We start from the raw sequence: 13,746 nt of genomic DNA on the forward strand, positions 1-13,746 counted from the left end.
TGGTCATTCGCATGTCCCTACTCTGATGAGCTAGGGTTGGGTCAATTTGAGGTGCCATGGATGTGGTGTCATTCCTGGGGACGAATTGGTTTAATTTCGATGTTATCTTATGTTCAATGTGCTGACGAGCGATCCTTGCACGTGGTCTGGTATGTTTGGGACACGGTGTGGAAGAGGGCGTTGGTTTTTCTGGCGATTGTCTATGAGGTGGTATCAGGATTCTCGGGATTTCTTGTAGCCCGAGTGGTTGGGCGGTATAGGTGGTTAGGGGTTGGGCCCTTTCGGCTCATGGAAGTCATTCTTGATGACGGACCCATAACTGGTTTAGGTTTTAGGGAAGAGAGTGGGGAGTTCATGTCCACCACCGGTCATTCCCGTATGGTGTAATTTGGTTATTATCAATAAAGGTTTCTTTTTCTCAAAAAAAAAAACTGCAAGCATCGTAATTATGACTCAATTCTCTACCCTTTTTGGTACCTTGATTGGGGTAAGCCTAAAGGATTTCATGTGAATTATTATAGTACAATGTAATATATCCATCATTTACTAAATTTTCAAATTCTTTTGCAGTGATGTATTATTGGCTATGATTGTACTTCTAGTGTTTATTTACTAAAATCTGAAACCGATGACAGAATATATCGTTGTCACTCATAAGAAAAACCCCTAGCTTTTGTTAAATTTGCTGTTGCTGGTGGAGTTGAATAAGGGATATCAGACATATATAATCAAATGAGTATTCCTTAGACTATTGTTTACTTGGAGAAGGGTGCATCCAAATAATGGAATCTTAAATGAAAAAGAAAAAACTATTATTAACAACCACTGCCAAAATAATAATCATCAAGAACATGAATATTACAACGTTAATTAAACAAAGGTACGGTTCATGTATGTCACTTCTGCTGTAAAGAAATGTGACCCCTTAAAGAGAAGTCAAGCTCTGCTGGTCTACGCTATTTTAACATCTACAATATGCTTAAAATAATTTTTTCAGAAGAATCTTGTTTACATAAAATACAAAATGAATAAATAAAAAAAGAAAGATTCATAGTCCTTGTTTATAAATTGCCGTGATGAAATGGTTAGTGTCTTAATCCATGATTTGGGTAGATGCTTTTCATTAAATAGGTCTTTTGAAAACGTGTATTAGAAGGAAAAAGTCATCAAACAAACTGACACTCGAAACAATCTATGACTAAACTGCTCCGAGAAAACAGGCGAGAGAGGTCTAGGGCTGGAAAGACAGAGGCTGGCGTTGAGGCCTTTCCGGCGGCGCTCCCGCGTTGACGATGGCTTCCTGCCCCGTTGATGAGTGGTGGGTGTTGCCGGACGGGTCCCTGGGGCTCTTGGATTCTTCTTTTTCTCTGGTTTTAGGTGCTCTTGGCTGTGTATGCTTTTTCATCTATCTCAAGCAGCGGCGCAGACGTTGGTGAAGGGTGCTCGGCTATCGGCGACGGGAAGGTGTTCAGTGACCAGATCGTGGCGGCGGCAGGCCATGGATCGTATGGCACTGGTCTCTTCTCTGAGGCGTGTGGCTGGGTAGTGGATAGAGTGTTTGAAAGGGATTCTCGAATTGATGGGAGGCCGGATTGGTTTCAGATCAATTTGGGATGGATTTGCACAATGGGTCGGTAATGAGTTCAGCCAAGGAGGATGGTGGTGGCTTAAGATCCGAACCTGGTCGTGGCAGAGTACATGGCTTGGGTGTCTTTAGTGGGGCGTGCTCACTTGGCTGCACTCATGGTGGTTTGCCGACGGTTTGTTGTCAATGGTGAGGAAGATGGAAGTGGTTCAACATAGCCTGGTACTTTGTTTTATTAGGTTTTTATGTTTTGGTTTTTGGTTAGTTTTAATAAGTCCCTCCTCCATTAAGCTTGGGTTTTGGTGGTCTTCACTATTGGTTGTGCCATTGTAATGGTGTCATCTCCAGGGACTAGCAGTTTTAATGTCGATGTATTTTTGTTGTCAATGTAATGGGGAGGTGTCCCTGCACGTATACTGGCGGTATTGGTATATGGTGTGGAAGGGGATTAGTCTCTTCTTGAGGTTGGCTCTAAGGATGTATCGGGACTCCTGCAAAAAGTTGATTGGTTGTAGCCCTGAAGAAAGGGCGATTATGTGGTTAGAGTTGAGCCGATAGCCGGTTCTATAGTAGGGGGTATGGGTAGGTCCTATTCTCTAGTTGGAGTATGTCATCCCCATCAATGTAATCTTTTGGATTAATGGAATTTCTTTCTTTTCTCAAAAAAAAAAAAAAAAGAGAAGGAAAAAGTCATCTAAAACCAGAAATAAATTAAGGGGAATAAGCAAATTAATTAGATACCTTGGATTTGGATGCATGCCATTTTATATATGAACATACATTATCCATTTAGTATCCAGTTATCTTTTCAAATACGATTTTTTTTTTTTTGAAAAATAGGGTTTAGAATCCAGTCAAGCTGGGAGGCTCAGCCCCACACCTTTATCTTTTCAAATATGACTTTATCTAAGATGGGTTTGCTTTTTTTTTCCCTATTACGAGTATCTTTAGCAGACTGTCTATTTTGACTCCTTAGCTATTTTGGAGAGCATGTTTAGCCTTTTATCTATTTTAGCAGCTGCACCAGATTCCTAAGTGGTTCTCTATTATAACTTTTAGCTATCTCGCTCCTAAATATAGAGAGCAGGATGAGACTCTCTATAATTTAAAACATTCATTTTAAGTTATTTTATGTAATTTATAAATACATTTAAACTATTTAGTCTTCATTTAAAAAAGAATATAAATTCAAAACTAGCTAAAATAGAGAGCATTGATGCAGACGTAATTCTAAAGTGGCTAGCTAAAATAACTTTTTAGCTACTTTAGCTAAAATTTGACTCAAAAATGGCTAGCATTGCTAAAGATGCTCTACCAAATTCAAATTGCCCAAATGAAAGGTAATTATTTGAAGGCGTTTTGGGATGAGTATGGCTGGGTGGATGAGAGCCATAACTGGTGGAAGGTATGGCAAAGCTAGCTCGATCATGCTTCTTTTGATCTCAAAGTTGTCCAGTTGAGGTTTGCCCTAATTGATATAAATCTATTTTGGTTAGTTGGATAAGGATAGAACGATTGTTCATATATATATATAGAGGCCCGTTCTGAAGCGGACGTCCGCACTTCGCTAAAGTGCGGACGGCGATGCAGCGGAGGCCTTCCAGGGTGCGGCGGCAGCGCGCGGCTTGCAGGAGGGAGGCCGGAGGCATCTTGGACTGTTCTGGGCGGAGTTCAAGGTCGGAGGAGGTCGGGGTTGCAGGTTCTGGGCAGCAACCCGACCTGCAACTGCAGGTTTTCTGGGCAGCCCTCCAACGACATCGCCGGCGACTCCACCGACTGCAGACGGCTCTGCCTGACCCCTGGCGTCCTTCCGGCAACCCTCGCCGCTCCGTCGCGCCCCGAGCCGAGCTGCAGCAGCGCCGTCCGCACTTTAGCGAAAGTGCGGACGTCCTCTTTGGAACGCCTCCGTGTATATATATATATATATATATATATATATATATATATATATATATATAGACACGGAGCGGTTCCAAAGAGGACGTCCGCACTGTTGCTAAAGTGCGGACGTCGACGCAGTAGCCTTGATCAAGCTTCGACAGCGCGGCGCCGTTTGCGAGAAGGAGGCCAGGGGTAGGACGGACAGTCTGCAGTCAGGTGGAGTCGCCGACGATGAGGTTGCAGCTCTGCCCAGAAAGTTGCAGTTGCAGGTCGAGTCGCTGCCCAGAACCTGCAACCTCGACCTCCTCCGACCTCGATCGCTGCCCAGAACCATCTGGAATGCCTCCGGTCTCCATCCGCCAAGCCCCGAGCAGCAGTCGCCGCTTGGAAAGCCACTGCTGCGTCATCGTTCGCACTTTAGCTAAGTGCGGACGTTCGCTTCAGAACCGGCCTCTATATATATATATTATTGATTGTTCATGCATATATGATAGCTAAGGTTAGCTATTTTGAAGAAGGGCCCCCTCCCCTTTTCGATCAGGCATTACTTTACAGAAATTTGGTGGCTAGATTTTCATGACCATATTGATGCTTTTCCAATATGGGCTTATAGCTTATTCATTACCTCTTTTATTTTGAGGTTCAGATACCTCACGATTTAGTGGCATAATTTTGTGAACAAGACACGGGGCCCGTTTCTTGATGATATGGAGAAGGTGTTATTTTACGCGGTTGTGCCATTGAATTGGTTTGATTGCGGATAAGAGTGTAAGATACGTGAAAAAGATAAAAGGGTTAATGCTCATACACCCCAGAATAGACAAAATACTTCCCATACACCCCTATCATTTAGTTTTGTTCCTCTTCACACAAACTTTTTCTCCTGTTCTTCCTACCTACTCGTCTTCTCTATTTTTCTACCTTAAGTACCCTTCTTTCCTCTCTCTTTTAATGTTCTGCACGTCTATTATTTTAAGTTCTATAGCTTTGATGAAACGTGGTGGGCCCATATCAGAAATTTATTTGTTTACATATAAGTACAGTTGTTAAAATTCATCCTCTACTCGAAAGGTAAACAGTACATTTTACTATTCATAATTTCAGTTGTTGACAGACTTGAGTTAATTGCCATCTGCAATATTACTAGCAAAGAATTAGGAAAATAAAGAGAAAAGCTGAGAAAACCTGAAAAGAGAAACTCCCGATTACTGGGATATCATCTTTAGAATTCAAACAAAAATCTATAAAGTAGAGCAGGAGATTGAAAATCTCTTATACACTCTGAAAGAGGAACAAAAACCTCTAGACTATTTGAAAGAGGAACAAAAACCTCTAGACTATTTGAGCGTTGGTTAGATCCGCAAATCACTGGTATCAAAGCTTATAAAGAGCTCAGCAGGGGAATCCCCAATGGGGACAATGTCTGATTTAATATTAGAGAAGTTGAATTCTCTACTGAAATCTTCTGATGAGAAATATCAGAACCTGCAGAAAGAATTATCTAGATGTCATGATCATCTAGAAAAATTGCCTGATATAATCCACCAATTAGAAAAATTGGAAAACAAACTGGATTATATCAAGGAACTTCCAAAAACGGAAGAAGAAAAACTAACAAATGTTAGTAGAAAAATAAATGAACAGCAAAAAACGCTGGATTCTATGAAAAATATACTGAACGACAAGAAAATGCCTACAGTAAAAACAAAGAAAGCTAATGGATTTAAACCATTAGAAAGACCAGATAAGAATCTTGTTCCAAACATGATTTTGCTGGAACCTTCTACTAGTCAAACTAGTATTCGGTATGAAAAGCCGAAAGAAACTCGAGATATCAAAATGATGAGTATCTTCGGGAAAAAGAAAGGAGTACAACTCCTAAATGCTGAAGAGTTTGAATACAATGAAATCGAACACGAGGTAAAAAACGCCTCAATTCCAAAGCTAGATTTTAAGCAAATCTACAAAAGGGGAACATTTGACTTGATAGATAGCCATCATTTCAAACTATTGGAATTTACAACCCCCTCAACAACGGGAGAAACAGATCTACTGCTGATCACTCCTGCAGAAGTTGCCAGAGCAAGAACAAAAAATTATCAATTTATGCACATAGGAGCAGTCCAAGTTGGCATAAAACTTCTTGCCCGAGAAGGCATAAACTGTTCAGTTCTATGTGTCCTATAAGACAATAGACTAACAAATTTTCAAGCTAGTCTGTTGGGAACTCTTGAAGCATCTTTATGCAATCAAGTAGCATATTTCAACTGCTTTCCAAATTTCTCAACCAGCTTGAAAGATGCAGCTCACTGTCTAAGACTGAGAGTCAAGACATATGGCATATCTATGAAAAATGATATGCAAGAACTAGCAATAGTATACAGGATATACTATAAGCTGATGAGTACCACAGTAGAACCCAAGACAAGAATATCAAATATTCCAGGTCTTACTACTGGGTTCCTCACCAATCAGAAGAACCATTCACAACAGATTCACAAGGTTACTTGGAATGAAGTAACTTTTCCTCTTGAATGGAAATTGTCTGGTCCGAAAAAACCAGCAAAAATGCCAAAGCAGCAGTTTATGAAAGCAGAAAGACTGGAGAGATCAGTCTAAAATTCGAAGATCACAGAAAAAGTGACGTTTGTCCTGAGAACATCAGGGTTAACAAAAATCTTCTCAGAAGAAACTACAGCACTAAAGAAGCTAGTAGCAGTGGTACCAAATTCTCTATTGAAGAACCAAAAGAACTATCACTGAAGAAAAATTAGAAGCTGATCTGAACAGACCAGTAAATATTCTTATAACACAAAAGCTCTATGATCTCTACGATGAAGCAGAATTCTGCGAAAATCCTGAATGATTAGAAAAACTAATCGAAGAAATGAAAAAATTCAAACCAGGAAAGGAAAGAAAACTCCTTCCCTATCAAGATGCTGAAATCGAAGAAGGAGATAGCTCCAAAACTTTCATCATTAGAGAAAAGGGAATGCTAAAACTCCCTATATAGAAAGCCCCTACGGGGAAAAATGGAGAAAAAAATTCTCAAAGATTTATCCCGGAGGATAAAATACCCAGAGTACCAATTTCCAAATATGGTATCTGGTTAGATTTAGACAAAGCGCTAGACAAGAGAAAAACTCTTGACCAATGGGTAGACAGCCTGATGATGGCCTCTGCTCTTACCCTTGGAAAATTCAAAGCTCCTGATCTTCATATGTATTTTGAAACTACTCTCACAGGAGTAGCAAAAAAGTATTACTTCTCTTTCAAGGAGACTGCCAGAGGAAAAGAATGGCTGGAAGAAATCAAAACTTCAAAATCCCCGTATGATTTTGCAGTACCCCTGTACGATCAGTTCTGTGAAGATCTCTCGAATCTAAGTGAAAAGGCTAAAGAAACGGCCAAATCAAATATCTATGCTCTCAAAATCTGTGACATGAGATATTTTGAAGAATACTTGAATGAATTTCAGAATATTACTGTACAATTGGTGAACTAGAGAATACGATCTAGTTAATCTGTTGCACATAAAACTCCCTGAACCATGGAGAACAGCTGTGAGAGAAAGCATAGATGAAAAACCAATTGAAAGATTTTCAGTTGGAGGAATTGCCGACAAAATAAGGCAATTACTGAAGGAACAATGCAAAGCCAATCTTAGAGCAAAGATGGCTAAGAAACAACTCAAAGGAGTTGAAAATTTCTGTTATGGAATACTGGATATGCCAACTAACTGGGGATGTCATGAATCCAAGTTCCACAGAAATAAAAAAGAAAAATATTACTCAAAAAAATTCAAAAGGAGTAATAAGAAAAAAGATTGGAAATTCAAGAAAAGTTCTAATTTCAAGAAACAACAGGAAGAAGATCCAAAAAAGAAATTCTTCAAGAAAAAGAAGAATCATCAAGACAATCATAAACAATCAAGCAAGAAAGCTTGCAGATGTTGGTTATGTAAAGCTAAAGGGCACTATGCCAATGAATGGTCGAAAAAGGATAAAAGATCTACTAATGCTCTCTTTGAAGAATATGAGCCTATAGTAGAAATAGCGAACATGAAAGGCTATGAAATAGCCTATTCTAATGATGAGGAAGACGACAGGTCAGTTTACTCTGCCTGGTCTGAAGACGAAGAATCATCTAATTTTGAAACAGACTTCGAAATAGAGTACTTCGAATCTAGACAGATGAATGTCTTGAAAGTCAAAAACTGGGAAGAAAGCAAGACAGAATCATTAATGTCTTCTTATCAGGTGAACCCTGGTACATTTGTTTGTGACCACTGCCTATGTCACAAAAAGAATGGTCTCCCTATGTTTTGTGAAGAGTCAAAAAAGACTTATCACAAAGAATGCTTCATAGCTGAAGCAAGGAGAAAAACCAAGCATGGCCTTATCAGTCAGTTGGTTGAACAAGAATATGAAGAATACTTCTCTGAGCAAAAAAGCAAAAGAAGTAGACACTCTGTTCCAAGAAATCATGGAACCACCTTCCTCAAAAATAAAAGAAGAAAAAATCGATGAAAACATTGAACTGGTTGAACCACCGGAAATTGTTCCAGAAGAATGTAAACCATTCATACCACAGGAACAAGCTCAAGAAAATGAGCTTCAACCATCGAAAGTCGTCTCTACTAGTAGATACAGTAACTATATAGAGATTGGACTAAAATTCCCTGATGACAAGAAATGTCATCTACATGCATTTGTAGATAATGGATCAGGATTCACTGTTGAAAAGAGATTTGCAATTCCAGAAGAACTCTGGAAAGAAGACAAGAAAAGAACAGGTACTGGCGTCACGTTTGATGGAAGCCATCTTACCATGAATAAAGTAGCAAAAAATGTTCATATCACCATTGGTGGAGGAACATTTATCATCCAAAATGTTTGGCAATTTGAAGACCAAGGATCTGATTTCTTGTTGGGATTTTTATTCTCCAACAGAGATTTATCCAGGATGAAGAAGCGATAGGCTTCAGAAAAGGAGAAAGGGTGTACTGGGTAGATAGGCTTACCCAGGCCAAAAGTGTAGTAGGTCCAAACTTTACTACACATTATCAGAGATCGCAACAGAATAGTGGTGATCTTACCCCTACAAACCCAAATTTGAAACCATCCTCCAAATCAAACAACAAGAAGAACTACTTGTTGAAGAATCATCTTCTGAAGATGAAGAAGAAGAAACAACTAGCACAGATGAAGAAGCTAGTTTCATTCACGAGCATAACCTCAAGCACTTTCAGAATAAGCTTGAGTCCTAGAAAATTCCCACTCTTAATAAAATCAAGAAACTACTCGAGCAGAACATCGATGTAGACCCTCAGAAATTTTGGGAAAAAGACCCAGTGGTCTGTGAATTGAAGTTTTGGGAAAAAGACCCAGTGAATTGTGATTGACTACAGAGACGTCAACAAGAAGACTGTCAAAGACGGTTATCAAATTGCTCAAGTAAAAGTACTGATCAACTAGCTCAGAGGAGCTAAAGTCTTTTCAAAATTCGATGCAAAGTCGGGTTTTTGGAAAGTCAAGATGCATCCCGAGAGTGTTCCTCTCACTGCATTTGGAACACCACAAGGTCATTACGAATGGTTAGTGATGCCTTTTGGTCTAAAACAGGCCCCCTTAATTTTCCAAAGAAAGATGGACAACATCTTTAAGCACGTGGCTGAATTCTGCGTCGTCTATATAGATGACATCCTTGTCTTCTCTAAAAACAGAGAAGAACACATGAAACATCTCCACGAGGTTGTAAAGCTAATAGTTCAGCATGGAATGATCCTAGGTGAAAAGAAAATCTTCTTTATCCTCGATAAAGTTGATTTCCTAGGAATAAATATCAAGAATGGAGCCATAAAACTCCAATCTCATATCCTTGAGAAGATCTAGAAGTTCCCAGATAAAATTCTTGATGCCAAGAGTCTAGAGAGATTCTTAGGAGTCATAAACTATGGGAGAGATTTCATTCCCAAAATCTCAGGACTAACAACAATGTTATTTCCTAAGACAAGTTCTAAAAGAAAATGGAACTTCACTGCAGATGATGAGAAAATTGTAAAGCAGATAAAAAATCTCTGCAAAAACCTCCCTCCACTGCAACAACCAGAAGAAGATGATGACATTATCCTCCAAACAGATGCGAGTGATAATTACTGGTCCGGTGTTGTTTTGGCAAAAACGCCAGGAACTAACATTGAAAAAATCTGTAAATTTTGTAGTGGCAAGTTCAGCCCTACAGAACTGAATTATCCCACAGGGGAAAAAGAAATTTTGGCTGTCAAGAAAATAATTTTAAATTCTCCAGCTTTTCTTGGAAAACCCTTTACTGTCAGCACCGATTGTGCTAGAGTAAAGAATTTCAAAAATTTTAAACTTGATAAAGCTGCTGATAGAGAAAGACTAGAAAATTGGCAAGTATTTCTTAACCAATATGATTATAATGTTGAATTAATTGCAGGAAACAAGAACTATCTTCCAGACGCCTTAACCAGAGAACTGACCATGTTCAGTCGAAAAGATGACGACAAAGGTCGTAATCCCAGAAGCAGAAGACCTGAAAAAGAACATGAACCTGCTGAGGATCCTAAAGAAAAAATCCTCAAAAGATTCTTGCTAGGTCCAAAAGGACTAGCCACAACTGATCAATCCCAGGGTAAAGGATTGGCTAGCCCGTCTCAAACGACAGACGGTAAAGGCTCATCAAGACCGTTGACGGCTGCTGCTTTGCCAAAAAGCAGACCTACTCCAACCGGAGTTATAAATGTTTTTAATTATGAATTAAGAACCTTTGCTGATCCTGTGTTCAGAACTGGCAGGAGGCTAGCTTACCACCAGAAGGCAATCCTGGATAATCTCTTATTTGCCTTTCAGGAAAGAAACAATGGTATTATGTTCCCAGCTTTGTTCGCCTTAGCTGAAGAACTCCATGAAAATGCTAGACCACAGCATGAAGAAATTCAGATACAGCAGAATGCTGGTAGAAGTGAAAAAATTCACTATCTTGAAGATCCAGAAAGTGCTCGAATTCCTATCATGGCACTAAAAGAATCAGATTGGTTCAAATTCCATAATCTGATAGGAATGCATAATTCCGAGGCCTGTATTCCTCCAACTCTCTTCATCATTGCTGGACCTTATGTTGGAAGATACTTAGTCAATGTTTAGAGTGAACATCCTCAAGAACACAAGCTTTGGCTTGTTGAAAATGGTTTTGTCCATAATCTATGGACTAAAACAAATGATGATCTCAAGGGACTGCCCCTATAATCATCAACACAGTCAAAAATGTCAGGAAAAATGACTGCATGCTGAGATTGAAGTTCAGATCCACCCCACCAGAATGGATTCAGAAAACGAACGGAGAAGTTGAATATATTTCTCCATATCATTATGTGAGAATCATTCAAAGAAGATATCTTCAACCTGCCTGTGTTGCTTATAATGGCCAGCCAAATTCAAGCATTCCATGGATGAAGGCCATGTCACTAGAGTACATCAAGAAGAACATCTCTGAAGATACCAAGAATACTTTCCTGGCAGCAGGAGAAAAAACAATTATCACTGCTTATAATCATCCTGACGTAGTCAGCAATGACCTTTTCCTATCTCTCACAAGAAAGGAGATAGACTCAACATTGGCATGCTTACAGTGGGTTGAAAAGCTAGAAACAGACAACCACTACAAGATGTATGTTGATACAGATGTTAAAGACAATGCAGCAACTGCTTGCTCGTATGGCCCAGGCAGATAACGACTCGTTTGTCCTTAGTCACAATTCAGAAACAGACGAGAACATGTGAAGCAGCAGGTGTAGAAAGTACCGAAAGTACTTTTGGATCTTTTCCAAAAGTACTTTTGCTTTTCAGAAAGGAAAGGTGAAAAACATTTCACCTAAAGGAATCTACTTTTCCCCGTCCGACCTCCACCAGCAGGAGCACTCAGGAAAGCAGGAAATCACCGAGTAGTTCTGTAGATATAGTTGTTTTGAATTCCAGTTTGGAGTCCGCTCCCTATATAAGGAGCTTTAGGTTTCATTGTAAAGCATCAGAAAATTTTCATATTAGTTCTAGATCAGAAAATTGAGCAGAAGAGTCTTCTCTCAAAGAGTAAGAAAGCCATAGTAGCAGTGTGCTTCCCTTCCTGTCTAGTGAAGTAGTGTGCTTTCATTTCAAGTAAGTATCTGTTCTCATTCGTATGGATAGCTAAACAGTTTTTGCTGTTTACCTGAGAATGAGGCTCTGAATTACTAGCATGTATGTATATTTGAATAAATAAATTCAGATTGATCACCCACTTCATCAAAAATTATACATATATACTTATCTGTTATATGCATGTATCTTGTAGAATCCAAAAGTTCTAGTTTTACGTTTCACTAGAAAACCAATTTTAAAACCTAGGTTCAAGACAAGCAGCAGTGATTCCGCCTGTTAAAGTAGTTGTTAGGTGAAAAATGTGGGCATGTTGAAGGCTAGTTTTGTTTTTTTCCAAAAATTTTGAAACGAAGTTTTCAAGGTGAAAAGTTATTTCAAAAAACTTAAAAGTGAACATAGGATACAAAAGGCCTTATCCTAAAAATGACTACCCCTATTTAGTCTTTTCCTAAGAGAATAGTAGAATACAAGAGTGTTGGGCAATTGGGCACAATACAGGAAATTTCTGGGTATACAGGAAAAACCCCAAGATAAAAATATCTTTAAAACAAATTATTTTATTACTGATCTAACGTCTCACTACACCAATTTTTCAATCAGACAACACATATCAGACGACAGCAAACATTTTAACTGTCGTCTGAAATAATCAGACAACAGCAAAAAAATATATGTCGTCTGAATTTTCGAATCCAACGACAGTCATTACTTGGCTCTTGTGCAATTACTTTTCAGACAATGGTTGATATAATAGATGTTGTCTGAATGGATCAATTCAGACAACAGTTATTATTTCAATGTTGTCCAAGGTTTATTCAGACAATGGTTGATTTTTTATGTTGTCTGAATGGATCAATTCAGACAACAGTTATTATTTCAATGTTGTCCAAGGTTTATTCAGACAATGGTTGATTTTTGATGTTGTCTGATTGTTCAATCACACAACTGTTATTCATTGTCTGTTGTGCAATAACTTTTAAGTCAATACTTGCTAAAAGATATTGTCTGATTTGGTTTCACACAACTGCTTTTATTCATCTGTTGTCACATTATCTTCAGACAATGCACCCTAAATGCTGTTGTCTGAAGTTAGATTCCCCCCCTCTTCCTAAAAAACTTTTGTTAAAATTTTTGCAGGAATCACAAAAACGCGGAGCGGTGAACTTAAAATTAAAACAGTTGAAGGTGGGAACAAAAATTTTAATTCCCACACTTGCATTTACTTCCCAAACCCTAACCGAGCACCACTCATTTTCTCCCAACTCTCCTCTTCATCCTTCCCCGCCTCCGACCAGCACTTTTCTCTCTTCTCCTTCTCTCTCGCTTCCTTGTCCTTCCAAACCTACTCTCTCTCTCTCTCTCTCTCTCTCTCTCTCTCTCTCTCTCTCTCTCTCTCTCTCTCTCTCTCTCTCTCTCTCTCTCTCTCTCTCTCTCTCTCTCTCAGTTTCTAGTTCACCAACCTCGAGAAAATCGAGAGCTCCGCGGCTCCGATTCATTTCGCAGAGACCGAGGGATCGAGGTCGGAGATTTCCCGACGGTGAGTTTGAATTTGGAATTGGTGCTGAAGCTGGAGTCGGCGCTTGGGGTTTCGCTGGGAGGCTCGGTGACGGACATGGCGGTGGTGATAGCGACGACTTCAATTGAGTTGATAATTGGGTTTTTGGTGGTGCTGTGGCAGAGATCGTCTGATAAGACTAGTCGGGTGGTGAAGCAGCTGGCGGTGCCGCTTAAGGAGGAGGAAGATGAGTTTGAGGTTGCATCGGGCAAGACTAGGGTGACTATTTTCTCTGGGACTCAGACCGGCACCGCTGAAGGTTTTTGAATTTGTGGTGGTTTTGTTTCCGTTGAGAATGTTCCAGTGGGTTTTGTTATGGGGTGGTTTTGCTCATATGTTCAGTTTCTTAGTTTCTTTTATCAGCTCTCATTTTTGGTGAAAGTAACTTAATGGGTAGTAATTTGGATGTGGGTGGCTGCTTTCCTCGTGATTAAAGATTGCTTCTGCTCAGCAAAGATCAAAACTTTTTTTTTATTTTTTGAATGGACAAAGATTAAAACTTTACCTTAATGGAGTTGGTGGGTGTTCTTTTGTACTAGTTGGTGCGGCAAAGTTTCGTTTTTGAT

Source organism: Rosa chinensis, chromosome 6 (genome assembly GCF_002994745.2).
Source record: "Rosa chinensis cultivar Old Blush chromosome 6, RchiOBHm-V2, whole genome shotgun sequence".
Lineage (NCBI taxonomy): Eukaryota > Viridiplantae > Streptophyta > Magnoliopsida > Rosales > Rosaceae > Rosa > Rosa chinensis.